The 17,711-nt window shown below is 44.0% G+C and overlaps 2 protein-coding genes across 2 annotated transcripts in view; one reads left to right on the top strand and one right to left on the bottom strand.

The window, feature by feature from the left end:
* The window catches only part of LOC125989976 (uncharacterized), a 340,553-nt gene that overhangs the window by 246,105 nt on the left and 76,737 nt on the right, over positions 1-17,711 (top strand). The gene's annotated exons all lie outside the window — the stretch shown is intronic.
* Positions 1-17,711, bottom strand: part of LOC125989985 (janus kinase and microtubule-interacting protein 3-like) — a 298,361-nt gene that overhangs the window by 240,466 nt on the left and 40,184 nt on the right. The gene's annotated exons all lie outside the window — the stretch shown is intronic.

Here is a 17,711-nt window from a genome sequence, read left to right as displayed (position 1 = left end):
GGCAGTAAATTTGCATTTGACACATCTTTCAGTTTGAGCGTCCTGATTAGATAATCTGCCAAGGTCTGTTCTTCATCTGCTTTTTGCAAATCTGCAGGGAACACTGGTAGTCTATATGGTCTCCCATGTATGATTTCAAAAGGTGTTAGTCCTTCTGAAGTGGGAGTAATTCTCATATAGAGCTTCACTAAGTTGAGGCACTCTGGCCAAGGTCTGCCTGTTGTTTCCATGCATTTTTTCAACCTGCTTTTGATGGTAAAGTTTGCCCGTTCAACCAGGCCTGCGCTCGAAGGATGCCAAGCACAGTGGTTTTTTAACGTTATTCCAAGGTGTACAGCCATGTTCTGCACAACTTGGTTCACAAAGTGTGGACCATTGTCACTGTAAATGGTTTGGGGGATGCCATGAGTTGGTATGATGGTTTTGCAGATAGCTTTTGCCACTGTTAAGGCATCTGCGCGTTTAGATGGAACTACTTCCACCCATTTTGAAAATGCATCAATCATCACTAGGCAGTATTTGTAAGGTCCACTTTGTGTGAGTTCAATAAAATCCATATGCATGATTTGAAATGGATAAGAGGGTTTTGGAAATGAGCCTCTCTTAGGTCTCATGTTTCCTTGTGGATTATGTTTCACACAAACAGGACATGCTTTACAAAAATTTTTTAAGTAAGCATCTAAACCAAAGGTAGTGAATTGTTGATCTATGATGGACTTCATCCCTCCTGTCGACACATGGCAAGGCCCATGTGTCGCAAGCGCTGCTGCCTTAAAAAGTGATTTTGGTAAAACAGGTTTGTCATTGATGCGGTGGATATTATCTGTATCCACTATTGCACCTTTTGTCGTCCACATTCGTTTTTCCACCATTGGAGCATTGCCCTGCATATCTGTCAGTACAGTCTTATCTATGAGTTGTGTGTCCTCTGAACCCATTAAAAAAGTTTCATGGCCATGTCTCCCTGCAGCTGCTTCTTAGTTTGCTGCCATGACTCTGCAGTAACACTGAGGTCATAAAACCATTCCTGCAGTCTGCTGTTTGCACAAAGGTTTTATTGTAGTCTGGCAAGATAAGAGTTGTGGTTTCTATCAGAGCCTGTTTCAGCACTACAAAAGCATCATCCGCTGCTGGTGTCCACATGATTTTTTCTGTCATTGTCATGGGAACTCCATGCACAATATCCAGCAGCGGTTGTGTTTTTTCCGCATAATATGGGATCCATGCTCTGCAGTAATTGCAGAGCCCAAAAAATGACATCATTTGTTTTTTTGTTTCAGGTTTCGGTGTATCTGAAATAATCTGCTTTCTGGTTCTTTGTATCTGTCTTCCAGAAGCCGACAAAGTGTGACCTAAATAGTTCACTTCCTGTCTGACCCATTGTAACTTATTTCTGCTCACTTCATTCCCTATAGTGTAACAGTAACAATGCTAAGGAGTCTACCTTGCAAGCAGCTTCAGTTTCAGAGGCTACCAGGAGATCATCTACATAAACTAGAAGTTGGCTTTTGTTTGACATCTGAAAATCAGCCAAACAGGCCATGATAGCTTGAACGAAAATAGTTGGACTATCAGCAAATCCTTGTGGCAATCTGGTGTATGTATAGCTTTGTCCTTTAAAGGTAAAAGCGAACCAAAACTGTGAGTCTGGGTGAATTGGCACTGAGAAAAATGCATTGCTGAGATCAATTACTGTGAAATACTTCTGATTAGGTTTCAAAGTGTTCAGAAGTGTGTGTGGGTCAGGCACATTGGGTGCTCTTGTTTGCACTGCATCATTCACTGCTCGTAAATCTTGTATCATTCGCCAATTAATTTTGTCGGCCTTTTGGACTGGAAAAATGGGAGTGTTGCAAGGAGAATCCGGGCATTCCCTAATGATTCCTCCTGCCAAAAGATCATTTATAACAGGGGCAATCCCATTTATTGCCTCCTGTTTTAAAGGATATTGCTTAACTCTCGGACGCCACTCTGATCTTGGTTTGATCTGTACTGGGGAAATTGATCGTAAAAGACCTACATCAGATGGGCCCTTGGTCCACAGTTTTTCAGGAAGCCCAGCCAATTCCCCCTCCTCCTTTTCACTCAAACAAATGTCAACTAGTCAGGGAAGCGCACAAGCGCCTGCTCTGCCTACAGCCACTTCACACACTGTTTGCTTCCACACGTCACAACTGGTACTGTAGCTCCACCCATCACCTTTGTCCTCATAATCAGTCACAGATCCAGCAAGTTTAATTCGGGAACCCACATCTGCCCACGTTATACTGTGAGGTTTAAACAATGAGATGTGGGGTACAGCCGACAATTTGTATCTATCTTTCTGAGGAGCGGGCAGGAGTACAGCGGCAGCCGCAAATGACCTCCGATCAGTGTACAGAGCAGTGATTGTTAAAGTTACTTCTGTGTCGCTGAGAAAACTTCCAATATAGTCATCTTGTGGATCAGTGAGAATATTCATGGTGACATGTAATTCAGTACAAGTCATTTCTGATTCAGGTTGGGACAATTGTTTTCGAGCTTCACCCAGCAATCTGCTTGGGAGTTTAGGATTTCGTTCAGGAGGGATGGCATAGGAGCAGCAAATCTGTTCACCTGCCTGTGCAGCATATGAGTCCACATCTCTCACTCTACATGCTCGCATGCCATCCTTTACTGGAATTATTGCAATTCCCAACCGAGTCATCAGATCTCGTCCCAACAGGTTTATGGGACATTTTGGGGATAGGACAATCGAAACTGAAGCCATGCTTCCAGTTTCCTTATCTCTCACTTCAACTGGATTAGAGATACTCTCCTTGTGTACCTGCCCATCAGCAGATTTCACCCAAATAGTATTTTGGGAGGCCTTTAGATTTGGGACTTTAGTTTTTATCACGGTTTTACAAGCCCCAGTATCACACAAAAACTCGACATCACTGCCTCCAATGTTTAGAGTAACATATGGTTTTTCTTTTAATGTACTCAGAATGTCCCACGCTGTATGGACATCTACTATTTCTTCCTCTATAGGAGCACCAGGGGTCAAATGGGGGGGTCTAGTCATGCTGAGAATTTGGCCTTTCCTCTGCCCCTCCCTGCACCCTTTGATTGATATTGTTTTGCAGAACGACACTCCCTTGCAAAGTGTCCTCGTTTCCCACAGTTCCAACAGTTTGTATCTGATGGGGGTTTTGATTTATATGGCGGCCTGTGACCTTGTTGGCCTCTACCTCCTCCTCTGCCTTGCTGGGACCCTTGGAAGAAGACTGTTGTATCTTCATCTAGTTCATCATCATCATTATCTAGATGAAATACATCAGAACTTTTGCCTTTTTTGATCACTCTTTCAGCATGTCTGGCCCATTGCATAGTTGTTGTCACACTTGCAACATCCACTTCCACCAAATGTTTCCTCACCCAGTTGCCTATTTCAGGGCGGAAATTAGTGAGGAGCGCATTTTTAAGCTGTTGTTGATAAGCACTCTCAGCTGTATCATTGAATGGGATGCCACTATGCACCCTGAATTCTTTTTCAAATCTCAAACGAAAATCATCAGTATCTTCGCCAGGCTTCTGTTTTATTCCTGCCAAATGACCATAATTCGCTCGTCTTTGAAATATAGTTCGCACTCTTTGCACAAGACCATTCCATTGTGCTGCATACTCCTCTCCCAATTGATTTCCCTCAACGGGATAGGGAAAAGGCCCTTGATTATTTCTACCTGTATAATTTCCTCTAACCTTTGCCCAGTCTTTTCCCAAGGAGGACATTGCAGCTTCTCCTGCCTCATGTCCATTCAGTCTATAGGAATGTATAATTCCAGCCATGTCCTCTGCCCATATAGCTGGGTCTTCAGCAACAGGGGTAACCCCTTCAACAGCTTTTCTTGCCTCTTCCAATGTCCATGGCCGGAAAACATATGTATGTGGGGGTTGGCCTTCCCCTACATTAGGGTTTGGCACCTGTATCATTGGGCACACATCAACCTTGTCTAAATTTTGAGAAAATCTAGCAGCAGTGGTCAAACTTCTTGTTTGTACAGGACTTCTAGTAATGTGACCCTGACTTCTTTTGCTGTTATATGGGGGGGGGGGCTGCAGGTTTGTTAAGCTTGGATACAAGTTTTGTGTACGAGCGGAAGGCCCCTCTTGCTCCTCTGCTCGAGCTGCGCCTTCAGCGTCGGCGGGAGCCGTGGCCGCGGCAGTGCGCCTGCGCACTCCGGCCTCATTGTCTTCCGGCCTGACAAACATAGTCTCAGCCTCATCACCTTTCATCTTTCTATCTTTTGTCTTTTGGATTTGTTCTTTTCTCTCTTGTGAAGCTTTCAACCACACTTTAGCACAATCCAATTCTCTTTCTTTTCTTTTCTTTTTCAGTCCATTTTTCTTTTTATCCACACTCTCTTCTAAAACATCAACTACTATCTTCCACACTTCAACTCTCAACTTCCCTTCTACTCCATACTTTTTCTTCCACTTCGGCATATATTGCATACAATTAAGAAATCTACTCGCCATGTACTTCTCATCTCCGTCAAGAGGTAGATATTTACCGTTTTTATTTCCCATCTTAATTCTAGTAGTTCTAGGTTATACAATTTCTTTTTCTCAAAAATAATATTATTATTATTATTACTATTTATTACTATTTATTTATTTAACTATGTCTTTGAGGATCCTCAATGCAGGTTTAAATTGACCTTTCAACAAATTACTAGCCTGTATTATTGCCGTGGATCAATGCTAGAACTGTTACTTAGTCAATTTATCCTACCAGTCACACACTCAATCACACAAACTCCAGCGCTTTTTTAGGCCTATCCAGGGATGGGTGTAAAACCCTCCCAAACAGCTTTGGAAAAACGGACAAAAGAAAAAATCTACGCCCTTCTTCAATTAAGAAAAAGAAGCTCTGTTTTTCTTAGCCCGTTTCTTCCACTGGGACTTGAACCCAAGCTATTCTTTGGCTTGGAAAAACATACAAAGAAAAATCTACGCCCTTCTTTGATTAACAAAAAAGAAGCTCCGTGTTTCTTAGCACGTTCCTTCCACTGGGACTTTAACCCAAGCCAGATCCCTCAGCTCGGAAAAACAGACAAAGAAGAGTCTACACACTTCTTCGATGAACGAAAAAGAAGCTCTGCCTTTCTTAGCCTGTTTCTTCCACTGGGACTTGAACCCAAGCTATCTCCCGTGCACCTCTATGTGTTACGCGTTTAACAACACAACACAATTTCAAGCCTTTAACTTACTTGTCCCCTGGTTCGTTGCACTGCCGGGTCCCGTCAATCCACCTCTGTCAGACGAAGGCAGACCTAAGATGCTGGCCCAGCGAAGAATTTCCTTCCCAGGTCTTTCTTTACCAGGTCCGGCTAATGGACGCTGGCCCGTCGACGGTGTACAGCGCGTCGTCCTCCGTCAGCCAGATGATGGGTATGAGGGGCCCGGGTTTCGGCACCAAAATGTTAGAGATTTGCTCACTCCAACTTATTTTGCAAGAACCACACAGAGACAAGGCAAGTTCTTTTAGACACCTGCAGGTGGAGAGATCACTCGCTACAGGAATGAAATCTGCCCTCCTTCCTGCACGTGGATATTTATTAAGAGAAACAGAGTGGGGGTATGGGTAGGCTGGCTAAAGCCCTTGCCCTCTAGTCTAAACATGTCAGGGGATGTTTTATGACCTTGTGATAAGGAGGACAAGGTAAGGTATTTATTACCTGTTGCACTCCAACATAATCCTACGATAAAGATAACCTGGAAAACCCTAACATTCCGCTCTTTCCTCAGATTGGGGTTGGGAAACTATCGCTCTTCATCGAGACACTGAACTATCGTTTTCAATCCTTTGTGAATCTCTCACTGCAAATCAACGATGAACAAAATAGAGAGATTCAGGCTATTAGACTGATAGTCTTGCAAAACAGGATGGTTCTGGACTTGTTGACGGCAGCACAAGATGGTGTGTGCCACATCATTGGGACTTCCTGTTGCACATACATACCAAGAGAAAATGACACCCACATCAACGACGCCATGAATTCACTGAAGAACTTACAGCAGGCCATGTCTAATGAAAAGGTCCCACATCAGTTTGATTTCTTTTCGTGGCTATTCTCTGGTAACTGGTGGCAACTGCTTTTGAAATTGCTGTCTCCTGTGCTTGTTGTGCTGGTGGTGTTGTGCTTGTTTAAGTCCTGCGTCATCCCATGTTTGAAGTCTGCTGTGTCGAAGTTTGTGTCCTCTACTGTAGCCCAAGTTCATATACAACTTCTTAGAGATGACGGATGTGATTACGATAATGAAACATGGATTGCGTAGATGCTGTTCTGTTGAGCATGTTTTACAGAAACTTGATGATTTGACCATGGAAAATGCTTCGCAAGTGATGGATACAATGATGTACTGTTTCTGTGTTTTTGTTTTGTTTTTTATTGATAGCATTCTGGTCGTCTTAGGCAAAGGGACCGTGTAAGAATTTTCCTGCTAATAACATCTGGCCGGCAGGTTTTTCGCTTACACAATAAGTTTGATCTTGGGGTATTAAGGTAATGCCTCATCTTCATTGGAAAGTGTTGCTATCATTGTTTGTATTTTTATTTTTACTATTCTTCTTTCTTCGTTATACATGTACACATTTTTTTTTCTTTTACTTGTCTTTGTTGTTTGGGGTGGCATAATCATATGATAAAACAGGAGGGAGATGTTAGGGTTTTTCAGATTATCCTTATCGTATGATTATGTTGGAATGCAATCGGTAATAAATAACCTACCTTGTCCCATCCCCCACAAGGTCGTAAAACATCCCCTGATATGTTTTGACTAGAGCACAAGGGCTTCCTATTCAACCTACTCTTACCCCCACTCTGTTTCTCTTAATAAATATGCCTTTGCAGGGTGGAGAGTTTTTAGACTTCATTCCTTCAACGAGTAAACTCTCCACATGCAGGTGTCTAAAAGAACTTGCTTGTCTACCCTGTGGTTCTTGCAAAATAAGTTGGAGTGAGCAAATCTCTAACAGAGGTTGTCTCTGCTAGAGGGACGTGTCCGCCAGTTAGAGCAGAATAGTGTGATAACAGTAGTTGCAGCGGACACAGACGCGGGCTGTAGTCAGCCCGCTAGCCCGGTTAGCATTAGCCCCAAGCGGCTTGCTAATCGCGATGAGCCAGGTAAGACGAATAGCCGTCCAAAGTCATCTCGGTCTACTGGCCCTCGCACTTTGGTCATAGGCGACTCCATTAGCCGAAACATTACGCTTAAAAATCCAGCCACGGTAATGTATATTCCTGGGGGCAGAGCACCCGACATAGAAGGTAATCTTAGGGAGCTGACTCGCAATAGGCCTAGTCAACAGCGTAGTTCCACCAACACTAGCTACTCGGACATAGTGATACACGTCGGCTCCAATGATATTAGGATGAGACAATCAGAGATCACAAAGAAAAACATAGCGAGGACTTGTGATCTTGCCAGAAAGATGAGTCGGCATCGAGTATTTGTCTCTGGCCCCCTGCCTGGGAGAGGCACTGATGAGAGGTTTAGTAGATTAGTCTCCCTTAATCGATGGATGGCTGGGTTCTGTAAAAAGCAGGGACTGTATTTTATAGATAACTGCTCATCCTTCTGGGGCCGCCCCGACCTGCTGAGGAAGGACGGCCTTCATCCTAACCGTGAAGGCGCCTTCACTCTTTCTAGGAATATAGATTACTGTTTGAGGCTCTCATGACAGGTCACTCTAGAGCAGGCCAGGGCACAGGTGATTAGACCACCTGTGAGGATGGGTTTGGAGTCTGTTAAGTTAAAGTTAACTAGCGCTAGGCTAGACTTTTAGCATACACATAGCTCCTCGTGTAGACTAGAGCGCGACAGTTTAAATAGTGCTGCAGTACACATAAACACACTTTCTACTGGGGTAGTAGACAAATCCAATCACTCCGTCCCGACCGGTCTTGCTAATGAAACGGTGCCTGTTTTAGATAACTTCACATGTGTAACAAATATTCATCATCAAATTCCCACGGTCGTTTCATCCCACCGCCCTAATAAACTTTTCAGAGGTGATATTAGGCCTAGAGAACACAATTTTACTCGCATCCCATTTAAAAATCCTTCGATAGATACGCACCCTGATCAACCGATTACACTTAAATTCGGTTTTATGAATATTAGATCACTCCCGGCTATGTGTTCGGGACCAGGGTGAGCCTCCGAGTGGGAGGACATCGGCTGTGGTCTGGCGTGGAGAGGGATGGGCTCCGCCACGCGACAATGCCCAAGACACACCGCAAGAGAGAACGACAGTTACAAAAAATTCCATACCGGCTCGGTCGTCGCCCGGGTTAAAAAGGACCGCCTCTTCCGTCGAGGGCTGTCAGGGCGGGAGTGGAAAATATGCTACTGATGGATCAAATAAGAGCATCCGTGCCAGGACCAACATCGTCATTGGCACATGGAATGTGCGGACCCTCAGGGGTATTGGGAAGTTGGAACAACTGGACCATGAAATGAAATGATACAGATGGAACATCTTAGGTCTATGCAAAGTGCGCTACAAGAATTTTGGAGAAAGAACCACACCAGAGAATCATAAACTCTATTTTAGTGGCAGAGAAGACCGCCATGAACATGGAGTAGGGTTCCTTGTTAACAAAGAGGTCACAGGGGCAGTAATTGCATGCCAACCCATCAACAGCCGGATCATAACCATACGATTGAAATCACTGCCTTTCAACCTCACCATAATACAAGCGTATGCACCAACAACAGACCACCCAGATGAAGAAGTCGAAGACTTTTACCATCAACTACAAAAAGTAATTGACGAAACACCAAAAAAAGACATATTAGTCGTGCAGGGTGACTGGAATGGAAAGATAGGTAAGGATGCCTTCAACGACTGGAAAAGTACATGTGGACCCTACTGTAATAACATCTCAAATGACAGAGGGCTGCGGCTTCTTGAATTTGCCAGCTTGAATGAACTTAAAATCATGAACACTCTGGGGCCACACAAGAAATCAAGAAGAATGACCTGGCTCAGCCCAGGAGGACTTTACCAAAGCCAAATTGACTATATCATGATCCAACAACGCTTCAAATCTAGTGTAAACATCGCAAGGACAAGAACATTCCCAGGAGCAGATATTGGAAGTGACCACAGCCTCGTAATGATGACCTTTTCCCTACGTCTGAAAAAGATCCAGAAAGCTGGGGGCACCAGACTAAAATTCAACCTAGAAAAGCTGAAAGATCCTACCATTTTGGAATCCTTCAAGGCCAACATCGGAGGAAAATTTGCACCACTACTCGCATTGAATGAAGATGTAGATGTAGAATCTTTAACACACTCCTTTACCTCAGCCATCAGTGAAACAGCTAGTGACATTATCGGAAAACACCGCCCGAAGAAGAAACCATGGATAACTGACGAAATATTGGAGCTATGTGATAAACGCAGAGAGCTGAGATGGAAAAAGAACACAACAGAGGGCCTGACACAATACAGAAAGACCGACCTACGAGTTAAAAAAGAAATAAACCAAGCGAGAGAAGCGTGGATTGGAGATCAGTGCAAAGATATTGAAGACAGCCTACTCAAAAACAACAGTAAAAAGGCCTTCCAGACAATCAAAGACCTCACCACCACAAAGCGATCAAGGACCACAATAATACAAGACTCCAAAGGGAATTGCTTAACCGAAGAAACACAAGTGAGAAAGAGATGGACAGAATACTGCTCCGAACTATACACACATAAAATAAAAGGCAACCCAAAAGTCCTTACTGCCCCTGCAGCAACAAACAATCACAAGGACCCTATACTGCGAGAAGAAATAGTTTCAGCAGTACAGTCACTAAAACCAGGAAAATCACCAGGCGTGGATAACATCACAGCGGAACTGATCAAGGCGGGGGGTGACCCGATCATAGATGCACTTTTACTTATCTGCAACAAAATCTGGACAACAGGCGAGTGGCCAACATCATGGACACAATCACTTATTATCACCTGTTAGAGATTTGCTCACTCCAACTTATTTTGCAAGAACCAAACAGAAGACAAGCAAGTTCTTTTAGACACCTGCAGGTGGAGAGTCCATTCGTCGCTGTCTGAACAGCGATTATCGAATGAAGTCTGAAAGGTCTCCTTCCTGCAAGGGCATATTTATTAGGAGGAACAGAGTGGGGGTATGAGTGGGCTGAATAGAAAGCCCTTGTCCTCTAGTCTAAACATCTCAGGGGATGTTTTACGATCTTGTGATAAGGAGGACAAGGTAAGGTATTTATTGCCTGTTGCATTCCAACATAATCCTATGATAAAGATAACCTGGAAAACCCTAACATCTCCCTCCTGTTTTATCATATGATTATGCTACCCCAAACAACAAAGACAAGTAAGAAAAAAACACATATATATGTATAATGAAGAAAGAAGAATAGGAAAAATAAAAACAACAAACAATGATAGCAACACTTTCCAGTGAAGATGAGGCATTACCTTAATACCCCAGATCAAACTTATTGTGTAAGCGAAAAACCTGCTGGCCAGATGTTATTAGCAGGAAAATTCTTACACGGTCCCTTTGCCTTAAGGCGACCAGAATGCTATCAATAAAAAACAAAAACACAGAAACAGTACATCATTGTATCCATCACTTGTGAAGCATTTTCGGTGGTCAAATCATCAAGTTTCTGTAAAACATGCTCAACAGAACAGCATCTACGCAATCCACGTCTCATTATCATTATCACATCTGTCACGTCTAAGAAGTTGTATATGTGCCCGTGTTTTCGTCAGCTGATGATGTTCTAGTCTGTAGGTGAGGTCTGTCACACACACCGGCGCACACACTCGTGTCCAGTTGGCAGGCAGCATCGGACAACTCTTGTGACCACAAAACCATGATCCGTACTGAACAGGCACGTGCACTCATAGAATGCAGGTGAGGCAGTGCCTCTGAACTTCTGAATGAAGTAGGTCCCGTCCGATGGTGCAGCCATGTTGGTAGTAGTGCCCTTACACCTTGAAAATGGCTCTCTCATCCTGGCACACAGCGGTGATGTCCAAAGCTCCCATCCAGTTTCCTCCTGGAGAGCAGTCGTCGTTAATGCATTTGTGGGTCCTGCAACCTTGGGTGCAACATGTGTACTCAGCAAGACTTGGAATGCTCCCTCCCGTCGTGGCTGGCCCAGTTCCTTCCTTTGATGACCTCGATGTAGACCCAGTCTCCTGGATTGATGGGGTTGTCGACCTGTGAGGAGGAAAGATCAAGCGGCAGTAAATTTGTCTTTGACACAGTTTGAGCGTCCTGATCATATAATCTGCCAAGGACTGCTCTTCATCTGTTGTTTGCAACTCTCGTAGTCAATTGTAGTGCCCATTTAACTGGCAAATAGGAATGTTTGCGGGAAGAGTTTGGACACTTCCTAATGATTCCCTTTAACCAAAAACTATTTATGACAGGGGCGTTCCCATTTATTGCCTCCTGGTTTAAAAGAGATTGTCTTATCCATGCCTTCTTTGTCCTCACACGCTCGCACCCACACAGGGTGTACACACACACACACACACACACACACACATCTGCACGCACACACGCAGACAAAGAGATTCTAATCCATCTCTCATGTAGCTTCTCTTGACAGAATCTCCTATTGGTAACTGTATAGCAGACGTTTTAGCATATAATCCCATACTCTGCTCTCTCACTTCTACTTTTCCATGTCGGTGCAGTCGTAGGTGGCCCGTATTGCAGTCATTGTCTTGTTAACTGTTGCCTTGTGACTCCTATGCATGATTGTGTGAATGTTAAAAATTGAACGTACCTAACTTTCTGACCATCCAACCTCCACTGTGGTATAAAAAGAACTTACTATTGTATTGAGTAGGTACATCGAGCAACCTAGCTTCCTCCTGACTGCCAAATGTCCTGTTCTAAAATTTATATAACTCGACCTCTACGTTTTAAGCTTGATGAGCCAAAATATAAGATCTTGCTCTTGTTTCCTACCGTTTTAGCCTATTTGTTTTATCCAAATCCGTTCAATCTCTGATTATAATCTGTAGCCCTACGTATTTTTCAAATTTTTATTTATTTATTTATCAAATCTCCTCAGTTCTGTCAAACTCAGTGCACAATGAACCTCCCTTCCACTTTGAACCAAGCTTCACCAAATTTGGGAACGCCGTAGCAAGGAGTGCGATTTGGTTGTCAGACACTCCAAGTCCATATCTTTTTGCCGCACTTCACCCTATTAAGTTGGTGTTCTTTTGTTGTTGCTTCAGAGCGACCCCATCCATCACTCTTGAATGAGTCCATTGTTCAAATGAGTCAATTTTCATCATTGTGAGTTCCTCCGCTTTTCACTGTCTTTTCCGTCCCCGAGGATGTTGTATTTCCTCCGGAGTGTACTTGTCCTCCTCCAAGCACAACAGCAGTCTTTTCTTGTCCTTCGCCAAAGGTCAAAGGTGCTTCAGAGCCAGGCACCATTTTGTGGTTGTTCACGGCTGCAGGCGAAGTCTCGGATTGGGTTTCAGGGACTCTGACACTGAGAATGACAAGCTGGGACGTAAAAACTTGTAAGACTATTTCCAAATGTAGCTGCTTCCATCAATTTGCTGGTAATGTTTATTTACCAAACTTCAAATTCTCCTAATAACAGCGGTCTCGTTTTTATATCGTAAATCCTGCAACTCATCCTATTTTTGAGCTTGTTGGCCTCTACCTCCTCCTCTGCCTTGCTGGGACCCTTGGAAGAAGACTGTTGTATCTTCATCTAGTTCATCATCATCATTATCTAGATGAAATACATCAGAACTTTTGCCTTTTTTGATCACTCTTTCAGCATGTCTGGCCCATTGCATAGTTGTTGTCACACTTGCAACATCCACTTCCACCAAATGTTTCCTCACCCAGTTGCCTATTTCAGGGCGGAAATTAGTGAGGAGCGCATTTTTAAGCTGTTGTTGATAAGCACTCTCAGCTGTATCATTGAATGGGATGCCACTATGTACCCAGAATTATTTTTCAAATCTCAATTGAATGGCGGCCTCATCACTTTTCAACTTTCTATCTTTTGTCTTTTGGATTTGTTCTCTTCTTTCTTGTGAAGCTTTCAACCACACTCTAGCACTTCTACCACTTCTTCCACATTTCAAATTTCCTTGTACTCCATACATTTTCTTCCACTTCAGCATGTATTGCATACAATTAAGAAATCTACTTGCCATGAACTTCTCGTTTTAAAGAAGAGCAGAGCAAGCGATTTACCGTTCTTATTTCCCATCTTAATTTTAGTAGCTTAAGGTTTTACAATTTTTTTCAATTTTTTTTTCTTTGAGGATCCTCAATGCAGGTTTAAATTGACCTTCCAACAGATTACTAGCCTGTTTTATTGCCATGGATCAACGCTAGAACTGCTTTTTAGTCAATTTATCCTACCCGTCACACACTCAATCACACAAACTCCAGCGCTTTTTTAGGCCTCATGGCTCGGACAAACCAAAGCCGTATCTCATAGCTCGGATAAACCAAAGCCGTATCTCATAGCTCGGATAAACCAAAGCCGTATCTCATAGCTTGGACAAACCAAAGCCGTATCTCATAGCTCGGACAAACCAAAGCCGAATCTCATAGCTCGGACAAACCAAAGCCGAATCTCATAGCTCGGACAAACCAAAGCCGAATCTCATAGCTCGGACAAACCAAAGCCGAATCTCATAGCTCGGACAAACCAAAGCCGAATCTCATAGCCCGGACAAACCAAAGCCGTATCTTTAGCGCTTTAACTTACTTGTCCCCTGGTTCGTTGCACCGCCGGATCCCGTCAATCCACCTCTGTCAGACGAAGGCAGACCTAAGATGCTGGCCCAGCGAAGAATTCTCTTCCCAGGACTTTCTTTTCCAGGTCCTCCTAATGGACGCTGGCTTGTCGACAATGCAGCACGTCCTCCTTCGCCGGTCAGATGGTGGGTATGAGGATCCGGGTCACGGCACCAAAATGTTAGAGATTTGCTCACTCCAACTTATTTTGCAAGAACCAAACAGAAGACAAGCAAGTTCTTTTAGACACCTGCAGGTGGAGAGTCCATTCGTCGCTGTCTGAACAGCGATTATCGAATGAAGTCTGAAAGGTCTCCTTCCTGCAAGGGCATATTTATTAGGAGGAACAGAGTGGGGGTATGAGTGGGCTGAATAGAAAGCCCTTGTCCTCTAGTCTAAACATCTCAGGGGATGTTTTACGATCTTGTGATAAGGAGGACAAGGTAAGGTATTTATTGCCTGTTGCATTCCAACATAATCCTATGATAAAGATAACCTGGAAAACCCTAACATCACCCTTCTCAAAAAAGGCAACGTCCAGCTCTGCCAAAACTACCGCACTATCAGCCTCATCAGCCATCCCAGTAAGGTAATGCTAAAAGTTATATTAAGAAGACTAATGCCCCAAGCCGAAAAGATAATAGCAGAAGAACAGGCTGGATTCAGACCAGGTCGCAGCACCACAGAACAAATATTCAATCTTCGGATACTGTGCGAAAAGTACCAGCAACACCAACAGGATCTCTACCACGTATTCATCGACTTTAAGAAGGCATTCGACCGCGTGTGGCATGAAGCGCTTTGGGCAACCATGAAACTCTATAACATCAATGAGAATATAATTGCAGTCATTGAGAACTTATACAAGACATCCACAAGCGTGGTATACCTACAAAACAACATAGGAGAGTGGTTTAGGACAAGAATAGGAGTGCGTCAAGGTTGCTTGCTATCCCCCATGACCTTGCCAGCCAGGTGTGCTGAAAAATCCTAGATATGGAGCACCGCGTAGCGGTCAGTCGTTGACCCATCGGTAGTCCCCGTAAGGACTTCAGCCCCCTCCTGGTTTGTGGACGAGGTGCAGGGGGGAGGCCCAAGGACGGTTGGAGCATCGAACAATCCCCAGGCACTCCATGGACTCGAACTCCGTCTTGGCTACGGCAAGCTTGCTGGGCTCGAGGCAACGAGCGCGGGCGTATACGGGTGGGCCAGTGGTGTCAATGTTGTGCTCGACACCGTGCTTTGCTGTGGAAGAGAAGGTGGGCAGCGACCTTGGCCATCACAAAGTCCCAGCCAAAGCGATGCCCCCAAATACACAGTTCGACTCGCCTTGTGCCGTACGTACGGATAGGGCTTCCATTGGCAGCCTCCATGGGGGGGGGGGCGTGGTTGTCCGCCACCACGTCCTCCTGTGAAGCAGGCAGTAGACTCCGCTGCGCCCCTTTGGCGCAGAGGAAACGTCGGCCGGAGACGGAGTCTTTGATGCAGAGCAGCCTGCCGGCATGGCCGACGCTCACGGCCACTAGTGAGCGCCAGCCTTGATGTTTCCCACTACACCAAAGCTGCATAGAGAGCGGCATAGTTTTGCCTTGGAGCCAAACTTGGCATGGTAAAAGCACACACCCGAACAATTTTGACGAGGCAGAGCTGCTGCTGCGACGAGCGTGTGACCATCCAGTACATCAGATCCAAGACCAGTAGAGAGGAGGGCAGCTGTGCAGGGCTGCTGACTAGCCTAGACACACTTGACAGCCTCAGCTGAAACATCTCTGCAATCTGTGCTGGCAGTGTTAGCCAAAGCAGCTCTCACATGAGCAGGCAGTTGGCGCAGGAAAGGGTAGAGGTAAAGGAAATGTGGCTTGTGGTCACCCAGCAGATCGAGCATCCAGTCCATTAGTTCTGAGGGCTTGCTGTCACCGAGCCACTGAAAAGAGAAAAGCCTACAGGCCCTCTCAGTGCCAGACAGTTCAAACGTCTTTGGTAAGTATTCCTTCAGAGATTCATACTTTCTTGTCAGAGGAGGACGTTCAACAAGGCTCACCACCCTCAAAGCTGTAGAACGTCCAAGGGCAGATACCATGTAGTACTTTAAAGGCATAGAAAACGAGCTGAAAACTTCTCACATTCAGACTCTGTGGGCCATGTTTATTAACTGACCAAAGTACATCCCATGCGCATGACAGAAAAAGCGGTCACTGGGACTCTTAAAGGAACCACAACTCTAAATTTAATCAGAACCTCTTAACATATAACAGAACACACATATGGTAAAGTGAATTATGCCGTCCTTGGAGAAGGCACCACACAATCTTAAAAACACGGCACGTCCGGAATCCAAACCCACATATGAGTGGGGAATTCAGTTGGAATCTGTTAGAATGTCTATTATGCTGGTGAAAATACAAATATTTTGCTGTGGAAATATTGAAAATGTGTCCCTAGTTAAATTGAAAGATCATCACATGTAGAAGTTTACAATGTAAATCAGCTTCTTTAGTTCAGAATATCAAAACTGTTAATGTTTTCTTTTCCCAAGCATTTATATAGTCAGTGTCATTCATGGTTTTTGACTATAGCTCTTCTTAGTAAATGTTCTTAATGGGTGATGATCATCATATAGAGCAGGGGTGCTCACACATTTTCAGCTAGTCAACCTTCTCCAGGTAGGTATTCACGGAATAACCATCTTTGAAGAGATCTGGCTCGAACAGAACAGGCAATCTTGGTTGTCATATCCATGATCTCTTTCAATTTGAGCATTTTAGCGCTAAAACGTTTGTTGGTGGAGTATGCAATGGTAGTTCAAGAAATCTGCAAAAGCATCATCCTGCCTGCATTTGGCAATACGCGGCCAACCATTGCGGGTGCTCCATCAATCGTAATAGACGGCAATTTGTATACTGGGAGTTTTCTCAATAAAAAATTAAATGACTGAAATTTGTCTTCTCGCTTTTTTTCTTTCATGGGAAGTACTGTCCACTCCTCTTGCAGTGAGGTCACTAAACACTATATGAATGAAAATGCACATCTGTGCTGTGTCACGCTCGTCAGTAGATTCGTCCAACTGCAGTGAAAAACACAATCACTGTTAACCTTCTAAATTTGCTGAATTACATACTCAGCCATGGCTTCACAGCGCTGTGTAAACTGTATGTCTTCGCAGCTGCAGAGAAGAAGGGGTTAGGGCCTAATGATTAAGGTCAGTTCGTCATTGTGATCAATTTTAGGAGAGACTCTACGTCAAGAATGGATACGTTTCTGCTTGGTAGGCTTAAAGTTTTCAGTGAGATGAGTAAACAATGGAAATAATAATGGTGGCCACTCTAAACATTGATATTTGGGTCCGATTTTGACAATTTCAGTAGGGGTGTACTCACTTTAGTGTCTAGCATTAAACACATTCATGGTATATCGAGTTACTTAGAAGTAACAATAAATATACTTTGCTATCCAAGCTTTACAGTGACTACTTAACGTTGGATCAAAGTGTAATTTCTTCAGTGTTGTCCCATGACAAGATATAATCAAAACATTGCAGATATGAGAGGGGTGTACTCACTTATTTGAGATACTGTATGAACATTACCCCATCCCGGTTCGCGAACAAATCGGGATTCGAACGAAAAATTCGAGATTTTTTTGCTTCAGTTGTCAAACAAAAATTCGGAGGTCGAACCTCGCGAGATGAGCCGAGAAAACCCGACCGCGCGGCCCGGATGCCGACTGACTTTCTATGGCTTCCAGGGATGTGTGGTCAGTGGAGGCAAGGGAGGCCATGCCTCCCCTGTCATCATTAATAGGGGAAAAAACAAATTCAATTATTTGTATTATAAAGTCATTTTCTTTTCAATTTCAGTAGTTTTGTATCATTTTGAACCAAAATCGCTGAATTGTTATAGTTATGTT

Source organism: Syngnathus scovelli, chromosome 20 (assembly GCF_024217435.2).
Source record: "Syngnathus scovelli strain Florida chromosome 20, RoL_Ssco_1.2, whole genome shotgun sequence".
NCBI classification, from domain to species: Eukaryota; Metazoa; Chordata; class Actinopteri; order Syngnathiformes; family Syngnathidae; genus Syngnathus; species Syngnathus scovelli.
This window is presented reverse-complemented; position numbering and strand designations above follow the sequence as displayed.